Source organism: Chiroxiphia lanceolata, chromosome 2 (genome assembly GCF_009829145.1).
Source record: "Chiroxiphia lanceolata isolate bChiLan1 chromosome 2, bChiLan1.pri, whole genome shotgun sequence".
In the NCBI taxonomy this organism is placed as follows: Eukaryota; Metazoa; Chordata; class Aves; order Passeriformes; family Pipridae; genus Chiroxiphia; species Chiroxiphia lanceolata.
The window spans coordinates 97083628-97098104 of record NC_045638.1 but is presented as its reverse complement, the minus strand read 5'-3'; the positions used below and the strand labels follow the sequence as shown (position 1 = coordinate 97098104).

At 39.3% G+C, this 14477-nt stretch overlaps 1 protein-coding gene and 1 long non-coding RNA gene across 14 annotated transcripts in view; one reads left to right on the top strand and one right to left on the bottom strand.

Moving 5' to 3' along the window:
• The window catches only part of ZBTB20 (zinc finger and BTB domain containing 20), a 477688-nt gene that overhangs the window by 189795 nt on the left and 273416 nt on the right, over positions 1–14477 (bottom strand). The window contains exon 1 of one of the 13 annotated variants that reach the window (XM_032678459.1): positions 2799–3302. The exons of the other annotated variants lie outside the window; for them this stretch is intronic. The gene's annotated coding sequence lies outside the window, so the exon portion shown is untranslated. Of the gene's footprint in view, positions 1–2798; positions 3303–14477 lie in introns of those variants that run through there. 13 annotated transcript variants of the gene reach the window in all.
• Positions 3220–9741, top strand: LOC116782188. The gene is made up of 4 exons (XR_004355163.1): positions 3220–3315; positions 7418–7520; positions 8715–8786; positions 9552–9741. It is a non-coding gene; the product is annotated as an uncharacterized LOC116782188 (long non-coding RNA).

The following is a 14477-nucleotide window of genomic DNA, read 5'->3' as shown; positions in this document are numbered from 1 at the left end:
TGGTGCACAGATATTCCCAGGAGAAACTGAGGTTAAGTAACAGAACTGTATGGAGAAGAGGTTAATTTGGGTCAAAAACGAAGGGAGATTGAGAAACAGATTTATGGTAAAACTTTCAAAGGCAGAAGCAATAATTGCACCCACAAAAGGCATGTGCATCATTGCTACAAACAAAAACACATGCTTGGACTCTCTACAGGCAATCTGGCATCTGTCTCTCATTCCCTCCCTCCTCCTGACCCTGAGACCTCTCTCTCTGGAATTTTGTTCCATGAATATTCCATAATGCTACACTCAGCTCCTATTTTCATGAAAAGTCATCATTAGCTAATAAGTGGAAGTTCACAGCATTACTGTCAATCAGTGGTTGGTTTCCATGAGAATGGAGACAGATCTCAACTAAGAAAAATAGTGAGGTTCAGGCACAAGTGATATTCTGTCTACATGTGTTATGTGTATATCACTTTGAAACTACTGAACTAACTTGTTTGGCATTTGATTTATTAGCAGACTCTCAAGGGTATCTACAAAATAAGCCAAGTTTAAACAACATTGATTTGGGTCATTTTGAAGTGAGGCAGAAACAAAATATATTATTTGGTATGTTAGGAATACTGCAATGTATTCTTGTTCTCTCTTTGCTCACTTTTTTCTATATGCTTAAAACTCCATTAAGAAAAAGACTGAATCTTTTTTCTAGTTGCCTTTTTTTTTTTAAATTTCATCCCACCAGATCTCAAAGTATAACAGTTTCTATCCTAAAATAATTAGTGAGAGAAATTTATAACTGATACTGTGGATTATAAAAGGAAAAAAATTCTGTTTTATTGGTAAGAGCATGCTACTATTTCTGAATTGATGCAGTCTGTTTACAATGAACAGACCAGACCAGGTGAGTACATGATGTAAGGGTGCAGGGTATGCACGGGGTAGAACTTTACAAAGGCACACTTATCTTTTACTATATTTACCCACTCATCAAAATTTCTTGCATATTCTCCTCTAGAACTAAACAAGGTAAACAGTGCAAGAAAATAAGAAGTCAGTTATTTCCTTTTTAGGGGCCATTAACACCAGAAATGCTGTAAAATGTAGATACATTTCTACATTTCAAATGTTGTTAAAATTTAATACAATTGGGTCAACAGCTTTATAAGGAAATTCTATGAAAAGAAGGTAGTTTCATTCACTGTACTAGTTTTGCCCTTGTAATTTTAATATAAAGAAGGATTACATTTTAAAATACACTCCAAATTTAAGACTATTCATATAAAAGCCCCTGGTTTTACTTCTGATTAAATTAATGAAGCATGAGTTTACAGGCAATGAGAGAAACACCAGCAAACCAAAAACCATTTGACAGACACAGTTAAAATGCCTAATTCCATGCAGTTGCTTCAGTGTGACTGATCTCAGGAAGAATAAACTAGTTCTGCAGGGACAGACAGTCTGAGCAGTGAATGGAAAAACAAGGAAGAGACACTGGGGAGAGAACACCACTGGGTGAAGCCTGCACAAGCTAGAAATCACTTGGCCTCTCAAAGACCCACCAAGACATAAGAAGGATAAATGCAATGCCATCTGTATGCATTCTTCCAAGTCTCCACTCTCTTTCTATTTTTCTCAACCAAGAATCTCTCTGCGTGTATCTACCTAATGAAAAATTTACCTTCTCTTCCTCAAAGAAAGTTTAAGAAAGTTCTGGGACAGATCTGTTTCGAAGTCAAACAAGAATCACATTATAGCCACATAGCGGAAGAATTTTCTCACTCTCGGGGTGCTCTGTTTTTGCCCTCATGTGAGGTGAGCCTTTGAAGTGCACTCACATAGCTCTAAAATATAATGTGAGAGTTCTTTAATTAAACAGACACTAATATAAAACTGATACTTGGTTTCCATACTGAGATTCATGTATGCACTGTATGAAGCTGAAGGACCTGGGTCCAACACAGTTGTAATCCTGTTTCACAGTATCTGGTGAACCCAAAATTTACATTTTTTTTCCTAGCATGTTTTCATCCAGCATTCTGTAGAAGGACTGAGGCCCATTATAGCCACATTACATGGTAGAACACACTGGTCTGACCCCAGGCAAAGACTTTATCCTCCCTGTGTCTCAGTTTTCCCAGGTGTCAGGCTGGAAGTGTCATTCTTTTCCACTTAATAGGGAAGCTTTGGGAATTATCTACTTAACATCCAGATAAAAAAAGGCTCAGAATGGTCAAGAACTGTAGGGCTGAGCAAGTAGGCTTGCTGCATAACATGGCTGTTGCCAGCAGGCAGCAGGTATCACAGATCTCATGAAAGATCACTCGTCGATTTTAAGTTACGTTCATTTTTGTGCCTGTTCTGTAGCCCCTAGAGATTAAATACTGCTGAGTGCTATTATACAGTTAGCTCCAGCGAATGAAAAATATACTCTTTTAGCAGTTTTATTCCTTTATCAATTACTACTTTAAGAGACTTGTACTGTATTATTTTATATTGGCCAGTTGTAAAAATAATTTATTCCCTGAAGAGTTTTATTCCTTTAACATTTCAAATTTTTTTGTTCAATGTTTACCATGTGACCATTTTTGACAGAGAGTGAAAGGAATACTTTATTAAAGGAGCTAATATAGCTCCTTTTCTTATGCACATTTTGACCATTTTTTAACATAAAAGATCTGGATGGGATTTCTAGTAACGCAGAAAATCTAGTAAACTTCTTTTTCTTGCAAGTTTCTTTGCATTACTGTATTGTCATCATGAGGGAGAAAAAAGGAAATCCTGTCCAGATTTCTGATAAAGCTCCAGACCTATCTACAGAGGACCAAACCCACTTTCCTCCCTTCTTCTATGTACATCTTTTTTCTTAAGCTTGCTCCTACCAAGGACTGCATAGAATAAAGATGAGTTCCTTACAGACTAGAAGCCCAGTAGAAGAGCCATTGTGATGAAAACCTGTGAAGCAAGCACAGAACCACTATGGAACTAGCAGGAAAGCTTGCTCAAGCACTATTCATTGACTGACACTGACAGGTAGCTCTGTGACTTAGTTTTCTCTGTAAGTAGCTCAAACCATAACGAAAAGAGTTGTCATGATGAGGAAGATGCCCAGTTGGATTGAAAGGGCAAACCTATGTTGCATTTGAGAACACCGTATCATGGAGGCAGGAACCCAGGTCATGTTCAGCAGAGGCCTGTGACATCACAGAACAGGGTGACATCATTACACATGCCTCACTTATGGCCATACATAGTACAGAATCAATTAAGGATGAAGCCATCTGGGATGAAGTTCATCTAAGGATGAAGAGGAGGAGAATGAACAGGGTGTGCAACAGAGCAGAGCTGGCATTTGAGCACTGCCGAAAGAGAGCTAAGCTTTTGTGGAGACCGTGTTGCACAGACTCATAAAACCTTTGCTGCTCAACAGAAGATGTTGATTTCATTGCCAATTCATAATAAAGATCAGATGATGAAGGATTTCCTGAGGTTTGCAAGCCCTGTTAACGATGGGGGGCCCAGCTCAGACTAACCCTGGAGCTGTTAAAGTGAAAACATGCTGTATACAAGGTTTTGTTCAACTTCAGCACCAACCCTGAAGGCACTGAAGACTCACCTGAGTTTTGCTTTGGGCTACTAAACTCAAGCAGACTTTAGGAGAAAAGACTGGCTAAGCTCAAGCCAGCACCTTTCATCAGCAGTCCTCAGAGTAGTTTACAAAGGGATTTCCTATTTTATGAGGGCAAAACTAGTACAGTGAGAAGGAATGGCTCGTTCAAGAGCATTTAGCATAGCAGCAGCAGAGCAGGGAAGAACTTGAGTTACTTGTGGTCTAGGCCACCATACTTCTCAGTAGACACAACATCTGAAGAAAATGAATATTACAAATTAGTAGTTTCAAATTAGCGGAGTTTCATACAACTCTAATCAGCAGTCACAGACACACCAGTCCCCCTCAAACATCTTTTCCTGCTCAGTCACATAAGTTTATTCACTGGATGTGGATGAAAAGAAATCCTTCATTAACTGGAATGACTCGTGTCAATCTTTAGCCCTTTAAAAGACTGACTAATTTTAGATTTTTTGTGGTTAAATATATTCGTAAACTATTAAAACAGTCTCCTGGTACATGGAAAACATATGGTTTCAACAATGTTATTCCTTCATGAAGGCCTGTTTCTTCAAAGTTTCCTTTAGTTATACACTAAGCTTGTTTTTTGTTCAGAATGTTTACTTTCATAACTGTTTTTCCTCCTTTCCACAGCTATTTACTGGAGTGATATATATGTGCATGAGTATACATATATATATATAAAACACATACTTTTATTGATTGAAGATGTAACGATATGGTTAATACATTAAAAAACAGGGAAGAAGACAGCCTGTCGAGACCTAAGCATAAATTCAGAAAGAATCTCTACATTTTATTGAGGCTACAGTCTACTAATGAAGAATTGTTTCCTCATCACTCTCAAAATATTAAGCTATAGTTGCTCTCATTTTTAACTATTTTCCCTGGGACTATTTTCCACGTCAGACTGTAATCACCATTTTTGGGTAGCTCTACAGCCACCCTGCATTTACCTGCCTTCTCTGATCCCAGTATACCTTCATTGCTACGATCTCAAGTTAGTTTGTGAACTTGAAAGAAACTGTGTTTATCTTGGGTATGTTGCTTGGCAATGCAGACTGCTGTTGGGTAAGCAGTTAATCTTAACCTTGTTTTGCACTTTATGGTTGAAAGGGAGAAGTTCAGCAAAGAAGACTAGGCTAGTGTTAAGTGGGAAAAAGTGATCCTTAACTAATGTTTGGAGCAGGATGTAAAACCAGGAACTCCATGAGTTCCATCAGTCTTTGGTGGAGAAAAATTAAGGAGGTAAATTTTCAGCAGCCAGGTGGGCTACACTGAGCATCACTCGTTTGCTTCTGAAAGAACAGCAGGTCTGGCCTAACACCAGGTCTGAATAAATGAGAAGTGGACAAGAACAATATTGGTTATATGTGAGCAGTAGGGTTGCTTTAAAGAATTGAGAGCCATGTCTCTAGGAAACACTACTAGACCTATAGTTGCAAATTAGGGAAAGCAACTGAGAGAAATGAGTTAAGCAGGATGGAGCAGTAACAGAATTGGAAAAGGCATGGTGATGGAAATGCAGAATGTAAGTTGGGTACTGTATTCTATTGCTGGATGAGAAAAAGCAAAAGCCAAACAAGTCCATATATTCATGTCAGATATTAGCTGCATTGGTTAATGAACTTCTGTGACATGCTCAAATACTACGAGTGCAGAATGATAATCTATAAAATAGAATTGAAAACTATTTCAGGCTTGGGTTTTCTTCCTTGCATTTTACTGTTCTTTAGATTGAATTTCTTTTTTTCTGTGTGAATTTATGTTGCAAGGTTGGGACCGACTGATGTGTATGCATCTTGCTTGTACAAAGAAATCTAAACTATTGCTCATGCAAAAGACTGGATGCAACTCAAGAGTTCAGAAGGAAACACTTATCCATGGAATTGAAATGAATAAATCAATAGATTTATGGCTCAAACAGTCTACCCAAGTAGCATGGTTTTACTTCCTTAGTAATGTAAGCTGCAGAATTTCACTGGGTTATGTCTGCATTCAATCCATAAGGCAACAACTTCTTCAAATTGTGAAAACAGAAGGAAAAAAATAGATAAGAGAGAGATCAAGGAAATGAGAGCTTGACCTGTCATGGGAAAATATCTTTCAGTTAAGAAAAGACAATGAAGGGAGAGCAACACTTGAAAGAATAGGTACCTCCGCACTGAGTGGAGGTACTTGCAAAAGATCTAATAAATCTGTAAATCAAATGCAGAGAAGACAGCACTAGGACAGCAAGGGAGTAAGGAAAAATAAAGATGGATTCCTTTTATGCCTAAAAATGACCAAGGACATAGTAATTACAATACATACTTTTTAGGTGAGCACATCTGAACTATCATGTTTGAATTTTGACCCCTTGCTTGATATAAAACTAAGTTTCAAAAAGAGAAAAAGGAAAAATGAAGTTGGCCTCCAGAAGGGATGCTGGAAGACGTGCTGCTTCCTTTTTTTGTCCATGAAGGTTTTTTGCCACTCGTGCTAGAACAGCGTGAAGGACAATTATTTCAAGTCTAACGAAATGAGTGCCCCAATGTGAACACTTCCCAACAGGAGAACCATAACGCCTTGACAAACTGTAATGCCAGAACACTCTGCTATCACTGCTCTGTCCGGATACTGCCCTCAAATATTTGAGACATTCCTGGAATTAATAAATAAATGCTGATTTGGCCTGGCTGGTTGCTGCCTGGTATCCCTGGCTGGCACTGCCTTACAATGGATGGCATTGTTATGTTGCAGCAATTCTTTTGCTTTTCTTCTTAAATTTCCAGTGCCAGCAAGAGGAAGACTGATTAATTTCAACTAATGTGACTCTTGAAGCAAGATATGACTCATTTTATGGGAGCTTTTGTTGGATGCTTAGTCTATCAAACCGTGCATACTTTAGATTATTTGGCTCTGTAGAGGATATGATCAGGCAGACACAACCATTTTGGTTGAACTCAGGTACACATTATTTTTGTACTGAAAAGCTGGACATGAACCAAAGTTATAGTGCAGCCTCACCTAAAGTCCATGACCAAGCCTTTCTGTGCTCTCTGGAAAGAGCTGCATAGTACAACTTCTCAGAAAATGACAAAAAGCAAGTAAAAAGGACAAAAAATGTTTGTCAGTCCCAAGTCAGCGAAGCTGTAGTACTCAGAATTTGCTTTATGCAATATACATAAATGTCAGGTCACAATGCAAAACGTGGAAAAGGAAAAGAGAATATTTTCTCCTGTTATGCTTTCGCACCATGAAGCAGCCCATAACACATCACTTAACTTTGGGATCCTTGCTGGATCTAAACAGAATAATGTATTTCAAACCTTTCTTTAATGAATAAAAACTAAATGTAATACTACAGATATTGTCTCTACTTTTTACAGTTCACTGATACAGAGTGAAGTTTCAGGGAAAGTGCATCAGAATGCCTTTGGAAAACACCAGTCTAGGATCATAATGTTTGCTTTTCTATCCGTGTACTTCTACGACTAGCTTTCATTTGCAAAAATGCTTCTAAATGTTACTTAGTCAAGACTCACAATGGCTGAAATGGGAAAACAGTGGCACAGGGCTGCTGTGATCTACTCAAGGCCACAGAAGGAAAACATTGTCAGAGACAACACTGTTAGAAACCAGGATTAGCAGAAAACTTTCTTATATCTGAAACATGCTTTCATTATCATAGAAATAACTGCTGAGATCACCCACACTTCTTTAAGACAAATGCAGTCCTGGTCCTATTATTTAAAAGTGTCTGGAAAGAGCAAGTTTGCAAAGTGGATATATGTAACATGCACGGTCCTTTTACAGGGAAGACAGAAGGACTGCTATGGGTATTCCAATTACCTTCAAGCCTTCACTACTAAGTCATTTGAATTGAAACTGCTAAATATAGAGCTTCCTTTGGGTGCATGTAGGTACACCTGAATACTTTCATGTATTTATACATAAACTATATATATATATAATATATCTACATATACAATATAAAGTGACTAACAAACAATTCATTGGCATGGTAGCAGCACTGCACACTTGGGACTTGCAAACAACTAGAAAGCATGGAAGCAGCGCTCCTGCTGTCTGGGCAGGAAGAATAGCAATGATATGCCCTCCTCTCACATCAATATCTTAACAGTCTCACTAGCAGTCTAGTCCCATATAGTGCTCAGAGGAACCCATATAGGGTTTCTTTGAGAGAACTATTCTTTTCCATCTCGTGGCGAGACAGTTAAGTTGCCCCTATCAAAGAGTTCAAGCAGGAATGATGTGTGTGTAGGTAAGAGGAACTGTACTATGACCTGAACCTGAACCAAGAGGCTCTGGATTCTTGATTCATATGTTTGTGGGTTCTGCTACCATGTCATAGGAGAATTTTGTGTTTCCACTTACCTATTTATTAGAAAAGGAATGAAAATAATTACCCAAAGTACTTGAGAGACTCAAAGTCTTGACAGGTGTACAATTACATTCATGTCATGCATAACGTCCCCTGAATGACACGGAGATATATGGGGGCATATGCTCCACTCAGCCCTGTCCTCCCTCTCCAATGGAGGTCAAGAGCATTCATCTACAAGAAAAGGTATAAAACCAAAGCATCTCCTGTCATATCTCCTGTCATACCTTCCCAGAATATTCTCCTTCCCTTCAGTGATTTAGCTGAGATACCAAGTCATTTGGAAATAAAGGGTAACAAAAAAAAATTAAACACTCTGGAAATAGGGAAGATTTCCCTGCATTAACACTTATGCTGTGATAAGCCTGATCACTGTCTGAGTTAAAGGTCCATTTCAATCAATCAATATCAGCTCAGGGAAAACCCAACTGGAAAGCTCAGATTAGAAATGAAGAAGACCGGCTATCATTTTTTTGAACACATCCAAGCGTGGCAATATTGGATAGTGTTCAACTCACTTATTTAGCCATCTGTAAAGTCTGCATTTAGCCAGGTACCCTTGCTAACCAGTGGATAGAGACAGGCACCTATAAAGAGGAATCTGTCCTATCATAACAGGATTATCAAAAGAGGGGAATAATTCACACTCTGGAAGGGCTCATTTATCTTAACTTGTTCTAGAGAAAAATCTAAAATCCTGACTTTCAGGTTTCCAGAGTTAAGCAGGAATGATTTTTACCCTTAGCTGCAACTTTGACTCTGCCAGCTCACAAAACAGTGGTGAGTTAGACCCAAATGCTGGATTTCTGAACTTCAGAGCTTGGAGGAAGTTTAAATCCCAACTCACACCAAACTTGCCAGACTTTTCCTGTATGCACATGCTCCTCTTTTCCCACAGGGGAGTTGTGTGTTGGGGGAATTCCTCTGCTGTAAACTGGTACTCTTTTTTTCCTTCTCATCTGATGACAGCCTCAGTACACAGATGAGAAGACCAAAACATTTGGGGTCCCTTCCTCTGTATCTACAAAAAGGATTTATGTATGAATCCCATTAATATTAGCAGAAGTATTGTGAAGAAATCTGCACTAAGAAGAGAACATGACCCTAAGTTTAAAAAAAAAGTCAAAGTTCAGACATCTGGGGATCCCTGTCACAAAGACAAACAAAGTAGTAAGGAATGCAGCACAATTTATTTGCTGAACAACAGGACATCTAGCCTGATAAACTCAAGTTGCCTTGATTCAGAAGCAGAAACTATAACAAGTTAAACATTTGCAAGGTGGTTTCACTTTCTTTTATCATTTGTTTGGATATTCAAAAAAAAGAAACTGGAATAATGGACACTAATAAATGTTCACACAGAAGGGAAAGTAATCCAATTCCCTTCATTGTTTTAAGTACAACAGAGAGTAATGCTCTTCCCATTAGAAGAAATGGATCATGAAGCTACTTTTCAGTTTGTCCAATCTCTGCTGCATTCAAAAGAAAGGTACAGAGAGGATCCCTAAGCATACCTTCCTGTTTTTCTCATTCCACCTGGAAAAGAAGGACGAGCCTGTGCACAAGGTACTCCCAGTACATCCGAAGGCACTGCCTGTGGGGTTCTGCAGTGAATTGTCTGCCTACAGGGAAACCTTAGGAAAAGCTTTTAACAGATTCCTGCAAGAAGAATTAAATAGTTCTTCAGAGAAGAGATGGAAGGAGAAAAAAATATCTTTCCATACCCAGCACCTGCTCCAGCCTCATATAACTGGATGATTATAGCATTCCTGTCTTAAATCATTCTCAAAAGGGGACCAAGTTTAAACTTTACAAACCTCAAACCCTAATTTAACCAAATAAAATACCACTCAACCCCACTGAATGCTTTATATGAATTTTAAATAAAGGAGGTAAGTTCTTCTCGAGTGAGGCATCATATTTATTTTGACTTTAGACCTAGCTGAAATCCTGCAACTCTGTGAATAAGAAAGAAAGAAAAATAAGAGTATTTTAAGTGCACTTGCCAGATTCCAAACTGGGTAAATACAATTTGCTCATTTCAGTCCATTTTGCAGTTTCAACAGTCTAACTTCTCCCTCTCTATTTTAGGTTAGTAATGCACTTGTTTCTTATTCCAAAAGGAGGCCCTGTTTTTTTGAAGTAGATGATAAGATTCCTGTGCAGTTTCTTTAAAAATTTAAAACACTGATTATGAAAACATGCACTCACATATTCTTAGCTTACAGCTGGTTAGCTATTCCCCTGAATTTTTAGTCCTACAGGACTAGTCACACACTTCAATAGTAAGCAGTTATAAGTATTCACAAGAGTTTATAAGTTCCATCAGATTTTTTTCAGGTAAACAAACCTACCAAAATTCAAAATACTAATACCAGAGTTTATATTACTGCTCTGAAAATATAACAAATATATAACATAAAATGCATATGTAAGGTAAATATTGCAATATTTACAAATGCAGTTCCCAGTAGAACTGAGATATCCCAAAACCAGTGACATTCTCAAATTCCAGAAGAAACAAATCTTTCTGAGCCATTATATATTGCAAATTGCAGTACACATCATGTAATTTTTATAATTCTTATTGGTAGCTTGTCATGTTGTTACTACTTTTTACATCAAAAAAGTACTACTGATCAGAACATCTGTTGTATATTATATCCTTTTTAAACAAGAACACAGACTGTTTTCATTAGTACTCAGCTCAGAGGTACCTGCATATGCAGCCCAGACTGGGGCATACAGGTGTTACTGGAAGCATTCCCACTTAGATAAATGGGTTTTGATGTAGGCTTATTGGGAAAGTTCCTGGAGCTGTAACAATAATTGCACTGAAGCCAATGAAAGTTCTGGGTGTGCCATTAGATGAGAAAGAAATAGGTCCACATGGGCTTGTACAAATTAGAAATAGTCTAAACGGGCTGCAAATCTCCAGCTGATACCTTAATTTGGATTTTTAAACTAGAAATTCCTTCATCTGCTTTTCATTTAGCAACATCTTTGTTTTGTCCTGCCTTTCAGCCAGAAATCTGGTCACATACACGGTCAAGACCAGGAACATAAAAATTCGGCATTAAAACTTGAAGCACTACTTGCTTCTTTCTTGGGCAAAATTCCCTCTGAGATCTATAAGAGAGTACGGGCTAAAAAAAGCTGCTGAGAATTTATCTTACTCGAATAACAGATGACATATTATGACATGGTCCTGTGACAGTCCGCCCAAACTGGAAGAACTGACATACAAAAGGATTTCTTCCATCACCTGCCAAATGCACTTTGACCTCATTTTAGTAATTTCCTTAGGTCTTTTGCTGGAATTCAAAACAGTCCTAAAGTCCATTGTCAAAAAGACAGCCACCTTACAGTGCTTCACTTTTAAATCTCAGGAAGACATCCATGTACCTAAACTGTTCTCCTAACTCTGCCAAGTACTTTGTCCAGTAAAATGATACAAAAGGACTGATTGACAGGCTAGGCACCGCATTTTACTGCTGAAATTATGTATTTCTAAACATCCATAAGTAATATTAAGACTAACTTAAAACCAGTGCAGTTACTTATTTCATTTTCTTTAAGAAAAGATATAGTTCACAGAAATTACTGTATGTCCCAACAAGCTCTTAAAGTAGGCATTCTCTCCAAAGTTACACAGTAAAAATGTCACAATATTTTGTTGATGTGTATGTTGCACTTTACATTAGATGTTACACAAAGAGTCCAGGCTAGAAAACATTTGTGTGGATAGTGGATCGCAAAAAAAAATTACAAAAGCAACAGAAAATCATATGTAAAACAAATAATTCATCTGCTACTGGATGAATGGCTTAAGTGCAGTTCTGGAGATGAGAGTGATGTCTAATCTGCAAAGGGAAAAGGCCTGAAGTAAACAGAAAGGTTCCACATACATCTTATTTCTCTGTATCAGAATGATCTATTAGGCTATGGAAAAGAATTTCTGGGAACAAAGTATCTCTACATTGTGAAGAAAATTCTCTAGAATAAGATAATAGGGTTTCCACTATTTTTCTCTTTGTACCTTTCCTGTACACAATCAGAAACAAGTCTACCAGGACCTGGAAGCTGTGCTACCTGAAGAAAAATTCCATGCAGAAAAAAAAAAATCATAGAATTATTTAAATTGGAAAAGACTTTGAAATCATTGAGTTCAATCATTAACCCAGCACTGCCAATTCCACCACTAAATCATGTCCCCAAGTGTCATATACACGTTTTTTAAATACATCCAGGGATGGTATTTCCATCACTTCCCTGGGCAGCCTGTTCCAGGGCTTGACATCCCTTTCAGTGGAGAAATTTTTCCTAATATCCAATCTAAACCTCCCTTGGTGCAACTTGAGGCCATTTCTTGTCCTACTGCTTGTTACTTGGGAGGAGAGGCTGACCCCCATCTTGCCATAACCTCCTTTCAGGCTATTGTAGAGAGTGATAAATTCTCTCCTGAGCCTCCTTTTCTCCAGGCTAAACACCCCCAGCTCCCTCAGCCACTCCTTGTAAGACTTATGCTCCAGACCCTTCACCAGCTCCATTGACCTTCTCTGGAGACCCTCCAGCACCTCAAAGTTTTTATTGTATTGAGGGGCCCAAAACTGAATACAGTATTTGAGGTGTAGCCTCACCAATGCCGTGTACAGGGAGAGAATCGCTTCCCTGGTCCTGCTGGTCGTGCTATTGCTGACACAAGCCTGGAAGCTGTTGGCATTCTTGGCCACTTGGGCACACTGCTGGCTCATATTCAGCTGCTGTCAACCAGCACCCCCACGTCCTTTCATGCCAGGCAGTTTTACAGCCACCCCCAGCCTATAGCACTGCATGGGGTTGTTGTGACCCAAGTGCAGGACCTGGCACTTGGGCTTGTTGAACCTCATACAATTGGCCTCAGCCCACTGATCCAGCCTGTCCAGCTCCCTCTGTAGAGCCTTCTTGCCTTCTTACCTTCCAGCAGATCAACATTCCTTGCCCTACTCGGTGTTGTCTGCAAACTGACCAAGGGCACACTTGATTGTTGATGAAGATAAACAGGGCTGGACCCAATACTGAGCCCTGGGGAATCCCACTAGTGACTGACCACCAGCTGGATGTAACTCCATTCCCCACCACTCTCTGGGACAGGCAATCCAGACAGTTCTTTATCCAATGAACAGTGCACCTGTCCAGGTCAGGACAGTCTCTCCAGGAAAATGCTGTAGGAAACGGTGTAAAAGGCTAAATTTACTAAAGTCCAGGCAAACAACATCCATAGCCCTTCCCTCATCCACTAGGCGGGTCACCCTGTCATAGAAAGCAATCAGGTTGGTCGAACAAGACTTGCCTGTCCTAAACCCATGCTGGTTGGGCCTGATACCCCAATTGTCCTGCACGTGCCACGTGATGGTACTTAAGATGATTTGGTTCCATCCATAACCTTCCCCTGCACTGAGGTCAGACTGACAGACCTATAGTTTCTTGGATTCTCCTTCCAGCCCTTCCTCTAGATGGGTATCACACTGGCCAATCTCCAGTCAATTGGGATCTCCCCTCTCAGGGGACATCAGCCAGGACTGCTGATACATGATGAGAAGTGGCTCGGTGAGCACTTCAGCGAGTACACCCACTCAGTACACTTGGGTGGATTTCATCTGGCCCACAGACGTATGTGTGTCTAAGTGGTGTAGCAGCTCGCTAACTACATTTCTCCTTGGATTATGAGAGCTTCATTCTGCTCACCATCCCTGTCTTCCAGCTCACTGGGCTGGGTATCCGAGGAACAACTGGTCTTACCATTAAAGACTAAGGCAAAGCTCTAACACTGCACGCAGTCAGCCAAACAAGGATTCTTTGCTCCCATGGAATCAGCATCCTTTCCAACATAATCTAGAAACCTGAATCACTGTTTGCTGTTACCTTACACCCATTTATATGTGCAGCTGTCATCTGTTTGCTCAGTAGACAGGGCAATGAGAAGAGACCCGAAAACCCAATACATACAATACAAATCTATTAATCCTATCCTCAAATCAGTGCCAGGCTCATGAATTGGTGTACCACCTTCTGAAAATACAAGCATTCCTGAGAGAAATACCACCTTTCTTTGGAAATCCTAATGTTATAAATATGACCTTACAATAAAAAGCTCACAGCCCTTTCCAGGGCAGTACTATTCTGACCTCCTCCTTTACATAAGCAGAAATAGTCCTGGAGGGACTGTCACAAATACTACCTCACATCAGACTCTATAAAGTAACAAGAAATATAATAATAAGGACCTTGTGAATGTTCCCCAGCAAATAAAAAGAAGACATAGCCAGTGAAGCCCTGCTCTCCTGAACCCTAGGTTTCATGCTTAGTCTGAAAATTCCATTGCAACCTCTGGATAAATACAGGATCTCAGTGATGATGATTGTGAACGCTGATCTTGTGGAAGTAACTACTACTGACTTTTGAGATCCTTAACACCATATCTGGAGCAAA